The sequence below is a fragment of the Hyaena hyaena genome, unplaced genomic scaffold (assembly GCF_003009895.1).
Source record: "Hyaena hyaena isolate Hyena2069 unplaced genomic scaffold, ASM300989v1 scaffold_415, whole genome shotgun sequence".
Taxonomy (NCBI): Eukaryota; Metazoa; Chordata; class Mammalia; order Carnivora; family Hyaenidae; genus Hyaena; species Hyaena hyaena.
In genome coordinates this window covers 540,529-554,927 of record NW_024081048.1, presented here as the reverse complement: position 1 = coordinate 554,927, position 14,399 = coordinate 540,529, and the positions used below count along the sequence as shown (strand labels likewise).

General features: G+C 38.9%; 1 protein-coding gene across 9 annotated transcripts in view; it reads right to left on the bottom strand.

Moving 5' to 3' along the window:
* CD36 (CD36 molecule) overlaps positions 1-14,399 on the bottom strand; it is a 187,887-nt gene that overhangs the window by 69,747 nt on the left and 103,741 nt on the right. The window contains exon 1 of one of the 9 annotated variants that reach the window (XM_039252475.1): positions 4,245-4,383. The exons of 7 other annotated variants lie outside the window; for them this stretch is intronic. The gene's annotated coding sequence lies outside the window, so the exon portion shown is untranslated. Of the gene's footprint in view, positions 1-628; positions 815-4,244; positions 4,384-14,399 lie in introns of those variants that run through there. One more of the 9 variants, XM_039252474.1, reaches the window with a different exon arrangement.

The window sequence follows — 14,399 nt, the reverse complement described above, 5'->3', positions numbered from 1 at the left end:
CAATTACATGATCAAATTGCATATGCACATGTGTGTATACACAGTCAGCTTCAAAGAGACCACAGAAATGCCAGAGGGTCTCGTGCCACCTAGAAGGGTGAGCATTTCTTTAAAGGGAGAAAACGTTACATGATAACGTTTCAAAGTCAAATCAAAGTTTAAAATAAAAACCGAGTCCAAGTTTCCTTCACTCCAGGAAACAAAATGCTCTATCTTGACAAAGGAATGTGGACTATGAAATTCATTCATATCAAAGGTAAAGCTATCATGCTTTGCATTTGTCTTGGCAGGAGTGAGCCTTCACAGCTGGAAACTTTGGGAATGGCTGTCTGTTGCTGAAATGGAAAAGGACCTTCAGAGTCACAAACTCAGGTGTGCAGATATGAAATTCCCATTTTTTTTAATTTGATTTTTATGTCAAACCTGCATTCTATCTGATCCAGCGTATTTCATATAGCCACTTCTAAGAAACCCCCAATGTTTTATATTTCTCAGCCATTCCAGATCTAAACTCTCAATTACAGAATTCTCAGTAGATGAGAATTCTCTAAGCTGGTGGCTGTGGCTTTCCCTGTCCTGGTCATGAGCACTTGGCAGATAATGGCCCTGTTTTCCTCAGTTTACTTACACATCCATGTAGGGCCTTGAGCACAGCGGTAAGGTCCCAGGAGCGCTGTGAATCTGCTTCTCAACAGCTGCCTACACATCACACACAGCCCTTGATACACCACAGCTCTGGAGCCATTATGGGCGCAATGTTTTCTGAGGCTGTTCTCTCTGAGGCATGCCTCAGCTCTGAATGCCTCAGATTTGCCTGTGGGGAGGGAGGGGAGAAAGCTTGCCTTTAGGAAAGTGTCTGTGGCAAAAGGGACTTGCCGCAGCTCTCCGGGAGTCCTCCACATCTAAGCTCCTGTGTTCCCACCTTTTTCACGTGTATTGCCCTTCTTTCTACCTTGAAATAATGGTAATTACAAAAGGTCAGTTTGATCATAACTGATTTTCAGATCTTTATTAACACTGAATAGTCACATAAAGTCCATTTCTTGTCTTCACTCAAGGTCCTTCCCCAATTTGCAGCTTCCTATTTTGTGGCTCAGAGAGAAGGAGGAGGGTAGGAGGGTTAAAATCATGTGGGTTAACATCTCACAGTATCATTTCATCATATCATAAAAACTGGAAAATGTAGGAAACAAAAACATGAAGTCCTAAGAGTATGTTCACAGAACTCAGATTCTTTATCTTCCCTAGAAGATTAGTTGAATATAAATAAGTAGAAGGAAGTGAGGTTCCCAGAAAATAAAATCAGGTAACTGCTTAAAGCATTTAGCACTGTCATTGGTATGGTTGAAAAAAGGCATGTGGAACATCAAAGCCTGGTTTGACCTTCCGGGTAGAGGGAAGTATTTTTAAACTCTGTGATGGGAAACTTAAATGCCTGAGCATAATCTGACAGAAAATTATGAAGGAAAAGACGAAGTGATTTTCAGACCTCTGGTTAAAACATGGCAGAACAAACTGACATTTTCTCAGCTCCTGGGACCTTACCGCTGTGCTCAAGGCCCTACATGGATGTATAAGTAAACTGAGGAAAACAGGGCCATTATCTGCCAAGTGCTCATGACCAGGACAGGGAAAGCCACAGCCACCAGCTTAGAGAATTCTCATCCACTGAGAATTCTATAATTGAGAGTTTAGATCTGGAATGGCTGAGAAATATAAAACATTGGGGGTTTCTTAGAAGTGGCTATATGAAATATGCTGGATCAGATAGAATGCAGGTTTGACATAAAAATCAAATTAAAAAAATGGGAATTTCATATCTGCACACCTGAGTTTGTGACTCTGAAGCTCCTTTCCATTTCAGCAACAGACAGCCATTCCCAAAGTTTCCAGCTGTGAAGGCTCACTCCTGCCAAGACAAATGCAAACCCTCTCGAGGTTACCATGATAGCTTTACTTTGTTTGATATGAATGGATTTTATAGTTCACATTCCTTCATCAAGATAGAGCATTTTGTTTCCTGGAGTGATGGAAAATTGAACTTGCTTTTTATTTTAAACCTTGATTTTGAAACTGTACCATGTAATGTTTTCTCCCTTTAAAGAAATGCATACCCTTCATGGCATTGAATCTATTTTCACATGCACCTGAAATTTCATTAAAATGAAAGTAATAGAATTTACAGAAACATGAACACATGTGTTCCACCCAGATATTTAGAGGAGAGAAGCCAGAAAATAAGGCAATATTTAGAAAGCAAATGAACTCATGATAATGGACCCTAAAATGTCAGATTCTCAACACCTCTGCTGAGAACAGAAAGCCAATAGGAAGCAAAAAGAATCTGCTAAATAATTCCAGATAGGATCATGAACCAGCAGCATGCGGGGGGTGGGGGGGGGGGCATGGAAGCAGAGTCTAACTTCGTTGACTATCTTTCTAAGTTCTCCACCCTGGATCTCTTCAAATACTCCACTCAGCCCACTCACTCTCCTTCCTCACGCTGTTAAAAGGTGGGGTGTTTCTTCACTGACAACACTGAGCCAAGAACTCCGGATTTAAAAACCGGAAGCTCGGTTAGGGGCATGAGGGAGATCTGTGCTGAAATAACTTTAAGTGAAATTCCACATATTGATTTCCTTTTTTATTGCTACTTCCAGAGTTTAGAAAGCAAGACATGACAAGCTTCCTTTCTGGGAGAACTGACTGGTATAAAAGAAAACATGATATCACTCCCTAGCGAAGGTGGGCAATGGGGGAGGAAAATGAAATGGCCAAGACACTTACTTGATCCCTCTATAGTGTTACTGTCCAATAGAAGCAGAACATAAGCCTCGTTTTGTAAGGGCTTTTGAAATGTCCACTAGTAACATGAAAAGCATAAATAAATGCGTGATACGAGTTTTAATATTAATGTATCATTTAGCCCAATATCAAAAATATTATCCTCTTAACTATAACAGTAATCTGTATATATAAATCATGTATTAATATATGAATTATATTATCATTATTATAACATAATAATTGAGATAAAATTATTAAGGAGATATTTTCCATTATTTTTATACGAAGTCTTACAAGTCTGGTTTTCATTTTACTGTCATAAAAGTAAAAGAGCACATCTCAGTTTGGACTAAGTCTATTTCAAGTTCTCAATAGTCACTCGTGGCTAGTGGCCACCATATTGGTCAATGAAACTCTAGAAGGAGAACTGTATTTATATGCCAAAATTTTACATTTTTTAAATGTTTCATTTATTTCTGAAAGAGAGACAGCGTGAGCAGAGGAGGGTCAGAGAGAGAGGGAGATACAGAACATGAAGCAGGCTCCAAGCTCTGAGCTAGCTGTCAGCACAGAGCCCAACATGGGGCTTGAACCCACGACTGTGGGCCCATGACCTGAGCCAAAGTCGGATGCTTAACCAACTGAGCCACCCAGGCGCCCCATATACACCACAATTTTAAATATAAATGGACAATCACCAAACATTTGAGGTACACCTCTGACATGCATGACATAGTTTAAAACAGGCAAGGAGACAGTAAGGATAAATATAAGAAACGGGAATAAAAAACACTAAATATTTTTGTAATTACTGTGTTCAAACAACTAAGGGAAGATATTCCATCATGAAACTAGAGAAACAGAAAATCATAAAGTCATATAAAGAAATAAAAGGTAGCAATAAGGAAAATTTAAGCAATGGCTGTAGAAATAACACAGTCAGGGGCGCCTGGGTGGCTTAGTCGGTTAAGCGTCCGACTTTCGCTTAGGTCATGATCTCGCGGTTCGTGGGTTCGAGCCCCGCGTCGGGCTCTGTGCTGACTGCCAGCTCAGAGCCTGGAGTCTGTTTCAGAGTCTGTGATTCCCTCTCTCTCTGCCCCTCCCCCTCTCACTCTCTGTCTCTGTCTCTCAAAATATAATAAAAAAAAAAAAAAAAAAAAAAAAAAAAAAAAAAAAAAAAAAGAAATAACACAGTCAGCAGGCGGTTTGAATATCACCGTAATGCACAGTAATGGCATCAGTACAGGAACCAAGAGAGCACCATCCCAGGAACAGAACAGATCCACCATTCATTGCAAGGGATTTGTAGGGAAAGCAAAATAAATCCAGAAACAAAATGGGGAAATAAGGACAGGATGCATGAGTATTATCCAGAATTGAAGGATATAAGTCTCCAGAGTACAAGAAGTAAGCCAGCGTAGCTCGCTGGATTGAAATGGCCATAGGCCATGTCCTACCTGTCTGTCTTCACACAGTTGCAGAGTATCAAGAATAAACAGAAGATCTTAAAAGCCTCCGGTGGACTTGGGAGTAATGTCACACACAAGTCAGAACACTGAGCATTTAGAAGACACGTAAGCAATCTCTTTAAAAATCTGAGGGAAAAGGATTGCCAAGTGCAATTCTGTATGCAAACGCATTTTGAAGAATGAAGATAAAGACATTTTGAGGTCTGCAAGTTCCCAAAATTTACTTGCCTTTTATCCTCTCCTAAGCAGTTCAAAGAACTCCCAGAACAGAAACTCCAAGGTAAGGAAGTAAACCAAGAAATCAGAAGGCAGAGGATTGAGTAAATAGCTGGTCTGACAACTGAGGGACAAAGGGAATCTCCAGGAAGAAGTTTAAGAGATGTTCCGGGATAAGAATTAGGTCACAGGTCTTGGGGGATGGTGGTGGCAAAGGTCGTATTGGATCAGAAGGATAACAGAGCATTTTAGGAGGTAATTACCATCACCAGGAAAAAGTAAATTCTACAAGAAAGCCCTCATTCCAAACTTGAGGCTCTCCCTTGAAGAAAATGTGTAACATAGAGAGTCAATACTCTCAAGGAAGGTGAATATGCCAAGTGAGTGAAATGGAGGAAGGGTTCTGTGGCGTACTATCACACCTAGATCCTTCTCCATAGAAGCAAATGAAAGGCTAATGTGTAGAAGACCATGCGTTTTATAAAATCAAGGAGTGACACCGTAAGTATGTTATCTAGAAACAGTTCAAGGCATTTTTCTCCTGGAAAGAGGCAGGGGGAATGGGAGAAGTAGGGAAAATAGGGCAATTGTCTTTTTTCTTTAGGTGCTAACATACTATTTGACTTCTTTCAATCACGTTCATTTGATAATCAACTACAGTTTAAAACAATACTATATCTGTTTCTTTTAAGTTTTTTAATGTTTATTTATTTTGGGGGGAGAGGAAGAGAGAGAGAGAGAAATAACCTGCACATGAGCAGGGAAGGCGCAGAGAGAGAGGGGGAGACAGAGGAAATGGGCTCTGCACTGGTAGCAGAAAGCCCAGTGTGGGGCTCAGTATCATGAACCGCAAGATCAGGACCTGAGCCAAAGTCTGAAGCTTAACCAACTGAGCCACCCTGGTTCCCCAAAACAAGATGGTATCTGAACTGAGTTGTCCACCTAACTACTTACCAATCCTTTACTTCTTTTCCTACCTGTGTCTCTTCTCTTCACTCTCTTGGTTGTGGTGCATCTTCATTTTCTTAACAATTCCCTGGGAAATGTATCTGCTCAGAAAATTGCTTTACTTTCTACATTAGTGAAAAGATTGAGGTCATCTGCTATCGGCTCAATGTCTCTACAAAAATATAGTATAGTACCTGCTTCATACAGGTACTGTAAATCCTCAGCTGGAATCCTTAGCTCTTGTAAATGTATTTTTATTGTAGGAATTATTCAGATTGATGTTTCTGGGACAGAATGGGTGCTAGAAATTTCTAAAACTGCTATGTTGCTATTTAATTGAAAAAAATTTTTTGAAGTCTTTACAAGTAGTTGGTACAGAATTCTGCAGATCAGAAAATCAACACACCAAAACTTACTTCTGTGTTTGGAATTTGACCAAGATACTAAATATCCTGTTACCTACCAGCTCCTAGCCTGTAAATCCGTAAATCTAGAACACTTTCCCCTGTTGAAATTAGATTTCTTTGTCAATAATTTTAAAAACAAACCTGGGAAACTGCATGGTAATAAGTATATACAAAAGAAAGGAAAAGGAGGTATAGATTTAGATAACAGATGATCAAGTAAACTTAAATTATAAGATTCTTTATAGTTCATCTGGTACAACCATTCTATTTTTAGCTAAAAGCAAACAGAGGACCTGAAAATGTCTTCTCAAAGTCACAGATAGTAAGAGAACAGGGACCAAAGTTCATGTCTCCTAAATCTGAAACCTGCAAGGGATGTAGAAAGTCATTTAATCTAAATGATTTCTTTCTCAGATGAGGAAATGGAGTTCTAGATTTTTATATATGTAGTTTGGTTTTAAAGTCTTAACCATAACATAATTTTGCATTTATTTTACAGATGGGGAAGCTGAGATACTGAGAGGTTACAATACATATTCAATGACACAAAATACGTAGCACTTGAATTCAGATTTAATAAATAATAAATAATTATATAGCCTATAATTTTTATACTTGGGAACTACCATTGGAGAAAATTCCAAGAGTTTTCATGAAGGTTTCTCCCTAAGCTTATTTGAGAGAAATTATAAAGAGTAAAATCAAGAAAGTTCCAAGCTTTGGATTAAAAGGGAGGAAAGGAATTTGGGAACTCATTAACTCATATATTCATTTAAAGACTTACTGACCACTGAGTATATTCAGACTTTGATCTTGGTGCTGGGACACAAAGATGAAAAAAATATCTCTCACAGATGGTTTTGTTGAGAGGAGATACACTATAAATTAAGAGAAAGACGTCAAAGGATATGTGGACATTTTAAAAATCATGCTAGAGGGAGAAAAACAGGGGGAACAAACAGCATGTATAAATCCAAAGCCAGAAGGGTCTGACGTATTTGGAAAACCACAAAATTATTTGCAGGGAAATGCCAAAAAGTGAGGAAGATGAGCAGAAACCAGATTTTGAAGCCCCTTGCATGATTCTAAGAAACTTGAATTTTATTCTGTAAGCAGAAGAGAGTCATTAAGCAACATTAAGTACGGGAAATGACAAGCTAAGAGTTTTTATTTATAAAGGGTCAAATTAAAGGCAGTGAACTGGGCGGAGAGTCTACACAGAAGACTAATCAATACTGGGAAGACATAAGGTTCTGAACTAAAACTTGTATTCAGTCTAATGAAGAGGAGGTGGAGTCACTAGACAGACTTTGTTGTAGTAGGAAGGTTCTTGCACCTTGTGGTGGCAACCATGGCGAGGAGGGCTATAAAATGGAGAAGCCAGCCCCAGGAGTTGTTCTCCTGAGTGGGATGTATGCTCTCCTCAAAAGCTTGTTTGATGGCTCTCTGGAGCCTAATGGCAGAGGTAGGATTGGGAGAAGTCATTAAAACTGGGTAAAAACTGAACCAATAGCTTCAGTAGGAGAAGAAACAAAACAGTAGAAGCCAAAGGCACCTAGGACGGGACACTTCTCTGATACAGACACCGGTTGAAGTGTCAAATATAGTACAACGCTAACAAATAGCACAGCAGTTAACGGAGACACTTACACACTTCTGCTGCTATAAGGAAGCATTTAATCTCCTAATTTTTCACCTTCCCCACGTCACATTCCAGGCTGCGGTTTAGCTTGTAAGGTAGTGGTGTGGAATCAGGGCAGCACTTTAGCATCAGCATGGGGGTTGGGGGGAAGATGTGGAAGTAAGGGTGGGGAACAAAGGTCAAGAGATGGAGCGCTCTATTGCAAAAGCCATGACCCAATATGTAGGAGACACTGATCATGTGATTTGCTTAGTCTAGGCTCAGTAACTTACAGAAGGACCTTGTCAGGAATAAGCAAGAAATGAAAAGATTACATAAACTTGCTTTTTGGTGCATTTATTTGACCAGTGGTTGCATAAAACATAAATACATTAGGAACATTTAAAGAGGTAAAGGATAAAGGAAGAAAGAGAATGTAAGCCAGTGGAAAACAAGGATACCCTCCAAGAAATACTCTGTGAAGCTTTTACAATTAAAACCAATCACCACTGTTTGCCCCTAAGGCTAATACGCTCTGGAAAAACAAAGATTAGATATAAGTAAGAGGAGAAAGTTGCCATTTTATTCTGGCAGAAGTCATACAACTATTTTAAGAATATCCTTGATGGATGTAGTTTGCAGAAACACGCCAAGCGTAGAAATGTTTCGGGTAAGAAAAGTGATTGACCTCAATTTGTTTCAATTTCCATGTAAAATATGTATCTCTTGCTAAATTGGGCACACAAAATATTCTTTTGACCATCACAAAAGGCAGTAATTATGTTTATCTGCAGTGATCTTCAAGATAGTAATATTAAAATCTATACATATTCCCAAGAACATGATGCAAATTTGACCCTGCATAAAATAGAGAAGAATGGTCTCCAATCATACTGATTTCCCAACTAATGGATATTTTTATACTTACTGGTATTGTTTCCTTTTTATTACTATTAACAAGGAATTAAATCAGTTATTATGACTTTGTTGTACCTATTGAACCAGTCAAATTTGGCATCCAAGGTGCTGCCTTTGGCTGTAGAAGACTTAAAAAAATTCACATCACCTAGGCTCATAACAGACATCTGTAATCTTTAAAAAGATGTAAGCCTTGTTGTTTAATTAAGAGATAAAATGTTTAACTTGAGTTTTATCTTCTCAATTTCAGTTTCCTGCTCAGTTCCTGGCTCACATAAAACAAAGCTACATGTTTCACTTGAAAACAGGAGAGATGAAATAGCATCATGCAAAAGGGTAAATATTAAAAGGAGAGGGAAAAAATGCCCATCTTTCTTTGTATAGATCATATCTTCAAAGGTAACTCAAGGGCAAATTCTGTAATGTTCAATGAAAATAACTTCTCTTTATTAAAATAATATGATAAGTAAAGCAGAGGTGGAAAACAAATCTCTATTTTGTATTGCCTTGATTCTATTTTAAGAAACCAATAGAAAAAACTCAAAGATGGAAAATCTTAATCTTACATATGTGACTGAAACCTTGCATTTATTATGCAGCTCATGTTTAAAAAGCATATACATATAAAAAGAGTGGTATATTTAACAATATTCCAAATGTCTTAAATACATATTACAGAAAGGTATTTTTGGCACATGTGACTTGTGGGATCAAGCTTAATTTATAGCCTTATCTCACTGCCTCCCCCCACCCCACTGGTCCCATCCCAACCCACAACACCTCCTCTAAAGTCTTATAACAAGGTCTAATGCAAATTAGAAGCATGGGACATTTGTTCATGTTTCTACTCATTTTAAATCCACACATTACTAAAACATTGAATATTACTCGATCATGAACTTTGAACCACTTACTGGGTATTCTTTTAAGTAAAACATGATCATTCATAGTCTATCATGTAAAAGAAAAAGATTATTCCATTATTTTAGGTGGCATATAGAATATCTAAGAGGAAATGACATATTTTAAACCACATTTATTTAAGTTAAACTTAGATGGGTATTTCCAGCAATACTTTATTTACAATAATTCCCAACTCCTAGACTTAAACTCTTATCCTATACAGTAAGTGGAAAGACTACTTCATTTATCCACAAGTAACATTCACTATGTGAAATTAAGGTTTTATTCATTTCTTATCTGTCAGTGGTATATTTTTTTCATTTATTTAACACATTAGTTTTTATAATGTAAAAGCAAGGAACTGAATCAATTCCTTCAACAGTTTGTGCACGTTATAGTTATTATACACAGATTGATCTCTTGTGGTTCTCATTGACCAAATTGCTACTATCAAATAAATAAGATTTTGTATTAAAATACTCAGTGCACTGACTATATCACAGGGCTTAGGGAGAAATTACAAAGAAACTCAATTAGAACCTTATCACCGAAGTAGTGGAAAGTGAATTTCATAGAGGTAAGTTCCATTACTGAAGCAACAAAGAATTTTGTCATGAGAAAGAGAAAACAGGTCCTGACATCCAGTCCCCACTGCTATCTGGTAGATCTTGTTGTTTCTTTCTTTCTTTTTTTTTTTTTAAATGTTTTTATTTATTTCTAGGAGAGAGAGACAGCGTGAGCAGGGGAGGGTCAGAGAGAGAGGGAGTCACAGACTGAAACAGGCTCCAGGCTCTGAGCTGGCAGTCAGCACAGAGCCCGACGCGGGGCTCGAACCCACGAACCGCGAGATCATGACCTAAGCTAAAGTCGGACGCTTAACCGACTAAGCCACCCAGGCGCCCCAGATCTTGTTGTTTCTGGACACTGGCCTGTACTCACAGCCAGGCCTTGGTATCTTCTCGTAGAACATGAACAATTTGACAAAACATCAACCTTCGACAAGGCCACTCTATGATCATGACAGCTCATGACAAAAACTAAGCACTCTGTAATGGCACCTAAACACAGCAATTATGAACTCTAAGACACCACACAACCCCGTTTCCCAACTAATTACGGGTCACTGATGCTGCTTTGCCAATCGCAGCCTTAGCCGGTCTCTTTTTCCGTTCTCCTAGATAAGATTTATTAGACCCCCGGAGGTAAATTTACTGTGCTTCACCACCACAACCAATTGAGAGCACGACTCCTTTTCCTTAATCCCACTCCCAACCCATCACCCAATCAAGGTCCAAATTCTCTTCTCTACGGGTTTCTTTTTAACACCTTCGTACTGAGTCACCCTTGTTTCCCTGAGGTATACTCTGCCCTCTTTGAGATGAGTAATCAACTCAACTTGTTCAACTACAGGTGTGTCCCTGCAGGTCTTTGGCTCAAGAGCATTGACAGTGATAAAGTATCTCCTGAGCTTGGCTCTTCCTGCCAGTGCCAGTCACAAAGCTCTGGTGTGTTTTGTCCCACAATCCTCCAGAATGTTGTCGAAGACTAAATGGAACTTCAAGGAAGGAAAATTAGAAGATGCCATAGGGATGAGGAACAGGAGAGATGATTAGAAGTGTGCCAAATGGCATTAAACAAAGATCTTGAGGTTAGAGCTGCTGTATCAAATATAGAATAAAAGAATATGCCACGCTGCGGGGACATAAACCGGGCCACAGGGAGGACGCTCAAGAGCTGAAGGACCTTGAAATGATGAAGAGCTTTATAATCCTGTTTCAAAAGAAGCTGGGGAGAATATTGTCTTTTTCACCAAAATCCCACTAAAGAGAAGGAGTCTCAGCCACAACATTGAAGATAATATACTACTGTGATATCTATAAAACTTGGGCATAGCATCATATAATTAGGGAACTAACGGCCCTCCAAGTAAAGAGCCATCAAGATAATAGTAGGTTAATTTTAAACAACTTCTTAAAAGGGCTTAACATCTGTATTTAATAGGGCTTAAAATTTTATGGTAATCAATAGAGTGGGAAGTCCAAGGTAGGAGTGTAGATTAAGAAAACAGCAAGAGTGATCCTAATGATGGTGATGACAAAGATAATTACAACAGCAATATAACTACAGATTGCTCAAAAGCAAGCATTATAAGAACTAAGTTAAACATTTTTGGTTATTCACATACATACCAATTTTTTTTTTTTTTTTGAGACAGACCGTGCTAAACCCAGTCTGATTTAAATAGCTGTTAAAATTGAGCTGAGTGCTAGGAGATAATACGTCTCACTCTCTAGTCTCTAGTCCTTACTTGCCAGTCCTTGTTTTCCAAAAGAAGGAAGGATTTAAAACTAGATCAGACTCTGAGTTTGGCTCAGCATCATAGTGCATGTCCTTCCCTAATCTTATCTTGCCCTCAACCCTTTGCCTACATAGCAAGCACTTGCTGGGCGGTCACGCCTGCAATCTGAACCAGGTTGTGATCTGCCTCCCATCACGCCATGTCACAACCCATAGGATATGCAAATTCTAGCTTCAGGCTTTTTGCAATCACTTCCACCTGTTAGAATACTGGATCATTTCCCCGATCAAACTCTTCCTCATTCTTGAAAATTCCAGGTTGCTCTTGAAGCTACTTTCCTATCATAGGGAATGAGAGGATGCTTCCTATCATTTGGTTTTCACTGGTTTATACTTGTATTTCTGCAGGACGCTGGCAGATGTTTCATTCATCTGTAGCCTTTGCAAGAGTAAAGGAAGTTCCTCTGGCATTCTTAGTCTGGACTTCTAATTGGGACCAAATAGGAGAATGAACAAAGCAAAATGCTGGCATTACCCTCAAGTAGCTTGTAAAAAGACCATTATGATGCACTGTGACACCTCCATCCATGTGGGGAGAACAGTGGAAGGAAGATAAAGGACATTTTGGTGGAAGAAGTGTGATCTTCTTTGAGAGTCAGAATACAGGTCCAGGTAAATACAGTGGGAGAAGGTAAATAGATCAGAGGCCTTCCCCCCAGATATGTACATCCATAAGAACATACACGGTGAGGAAGTATAGATGTTTTGAGAAGGCTTTGGTACTGTGTGTGAGTTCTGGAAAGACAAGACAGGACACTAGAGAGGAAGGCACAGATGACAACACAAAGCCCTAATATAAACAAACCACACGGAGATGTGTGCCTGAATACCTAGGAATTCTTTCCATCAGCAATTTCTCTTGAAAGCAATATAGAGCTCCTCAAGGATTTTAGGAATACATAATAAAAGGAATACATAATAAAACTCAGGGTTAGAAGATGGTGCTGGCTCTCCAGGGAGAGTAGATCGGACAGAAAGCCAGAAGAAATCTCCCAATAGTCTAGGAAGAAAAGTCTACGGTCTGAATTAAAGTAGTGGCTGGACAGAAAGAAGTTGAGAAAGGTTTCAGAAATAGAGATGGGAAGATATTTAGAAGGGAGGTAAGCCTTGGCGAATAATTAGCTAGGTTAAGGAGGAAAAAAAAAAAGTCAAGAATGAGTCCCAGGTTTCAGGCTCTAGTAACAAGATGAAAGAAAATAATGTAAAGGAAATAACAGAACTAGATGTGAGGGTGGGCAGAGGGTAGGCCCATTTTCTTTTAACTAGTTCCAAGATCCTGGGACAGTTTCTCAATCTCTCTGTTTACCCTTTTTTTTTTTTTTATGTTTGTTTACTTTTGAGAGAGACAGAGAGAGAGAGAGAGAGTGCAAGTGGGGCAGGGGCAGAGAGAGAGAGGGAGACATGGAATCAGAAGCAGGCTCCAAGCTCTGAGCTGTCAGCACAGAGCCGGACGTGGGGCTTCAACTCGTGAACCACGAGATCATGACTTGAGCTGAAATTGGACGCTTAGCCAGCTGAGCCATCCAGGTGCCCCTCTGTTTACTCATTCTTAAAATGAGGATAACACTACCCATGTTTTAATTATTTTGCCAATTAAATAGTTTAATAAAGCCCTGCTAAGCACTTATCATGTACAAGAAAGACACTTATCTAAGCATCTTACATACAGTAACTCACTTTGAACAATTGTCCTATGACGGAAGTACTTTTATAATCCCTATTTTACAGATGAAGCAGAGGCACAGAGAGGTTTACCAACTTACTCAAAGCCACAGAGCTGCAAAGTGACAAATTCAAATTTCAAACCTCTTCAGTCTGACTACAGAGAGGGTGCTTCATCAAATTTACAGTGCCTCTCATTAAATACTAATCATCTTATAAAATTATTATCAAAGTGATTATAATCTCTGGTTTCACTGGCAGGATATACTTAACTATTTAGCCTATCCATTTGTTTTAAAAGTATTTGCAGAATATATGGACGTACATACATTTTACTCAACACTAGCATAGATTCAAGCATGGCAACACACCTATCTTGGGGCTGCTTACAGCTTAATTTTGAACCTAAAATGCATATCATGAAACAGAAGACCAGGTTACGTTTTTGAAGGGGTCAGACACTCTTGACATAAGATATAAAGCATCCTTATCGAGACAATGACCAGCAGGCACTGGGGCCAAGAGATGTAGATTTGGGTTCTCTGCAACATATAAAGTATTGGTGAAACTATAAAATTGATGAAGTCACCCAGTAGATATTGATGGGGAGGGGACCCTAGAAAAACTGCAAACAGGGAAACTGGGGACTGCCCATCCAGTGCCTAGGCAAGGGCATAAACCCCATGGAGTATCTGTGGGCCTTGGAGGCCTTATGTAGAAAAGTAAGTGGATTCTGGTTTAAGAGTATGCATGCTAAGAACTATTCCCACTTCTAATGTTTGCAGTTTTTGCTGTGAACAAATGTAAACATCGGGAGAGCTGCCGAAAGTCAACTTCCAACTTTAAACCTGAGAAAAACGCCAAGCTTCATAGCTGTTGCTTTGCCATGGTAAATAATTAGTAAGTAGTTTTCTTTCAACAAAAGACCATTCAGTTAGTTTCAATTGCTTTTATGTATTCTAGAGGATTTCTGCTTCAGAAATGTTCTTGCGGTTACTATGTACAGAAGTTCTGTGTGGGAGATTTTAGACAGAGAACAAAATGGCACCTTTATTCCTTAAGAGGAATATTAATGGGGTAGAGAAGATAATGAGCATAATTATAATAAGC